The following is a 1135-nucleotide window of genomic DNA, read 5'->3' on the forward strand; positions in this document are numbered from 1 at the left end:
ATAGTAATTGTCTTGCTACTCGATCTAAACCTTGCTAAAAAAAATTGTATGAATAAAACATCATTGAGTTCATATGTATGGTTGATCATGTAATATTATGTTGTTTAAGATAACACATATATTGTGCCGATATATTTTTATAATGAACGTTTCTTATATCTCTAGGGGCTTAAAGTTATTTATGCTGAAATCATATGAATGTTTACCTTTAACCTGCACAAGGTTCTATCAAGTTAGATTCTTGTATATACTTTAAACAAAGCTCATGAATTATGGAACAAATATCCTTGCTAGCAAGTTATTCAATGTTAACAGGCTAACATTATACTTCTTTAGATTAGACACAACCTAACTTAAGTGTCTCACTCACATAACTAGATGGTTTTAGATGCAAACAAGCATCACATGGATAGAACATAATTTTTTGAGAAAATAATCAAATTAATTGTTAAAGTTTCACTTGTCTAAATTTCAATAGCCCAAACCACACTTGGTGTCAAAGCCCATCCAATTGAGCCCAACATCATTATATTCAAATCCATCATCGATAGGATCGATATAAAAATAGTTTCGCAAAATTATTCCCATAACTTATATAAATGGAAATATGTCGAACAGTTCGGGCCAAATTCTGAAGAAAGCTAAAAAGCGTTGTTTGATGAGTCTGCGTAGTATTAGGTAGTTGGTCATGTAAAGGATGATCAAGCCAATGATGCTTAGCTGGTCTTTTTGGATGATAAGCCACATTGGGACTGAGACACAGCCCGAACTCCAATTGAACATGTTGATACACTTATTTTATGTGACATCTTACATGATAATTCATATCCTATGTGACATTTTACATATATTATACAATATATGTGTCTATTTTCTTAACTTTTTATATATAAGTATCTACTCATAAACAATCAAAATTAAAAACATAAATATAAGTGAGGACAGATTAAAGAGTAAATTTATGTATTATATTTGTTTATTTCCCTTTTTATTTGGTTGTAAAAATTGAAGATAGTGGTGAGTTTCTAGAAAAAGGGTTTTTTCCATTGTGGGAGATTTATTTCAAAGCAGCATTTGATGGTGTTCTCTTTGGATGTTTGGAAATAATTGAAGTCTAAGGCAACATACAACCCCC

Source organism: Solanum pennellii, chromosome 3, assembly GCF_001406875.1.
Source record: "Solanum pennellii chromosome 3, SPENNV200".
Taxonomy (NCBI): Eukaryota; Viridiplantae; Streptophyta; class Magnoliopsida; order Solanales; family Solanaceae; genus Solanum; species Solanum pennellii.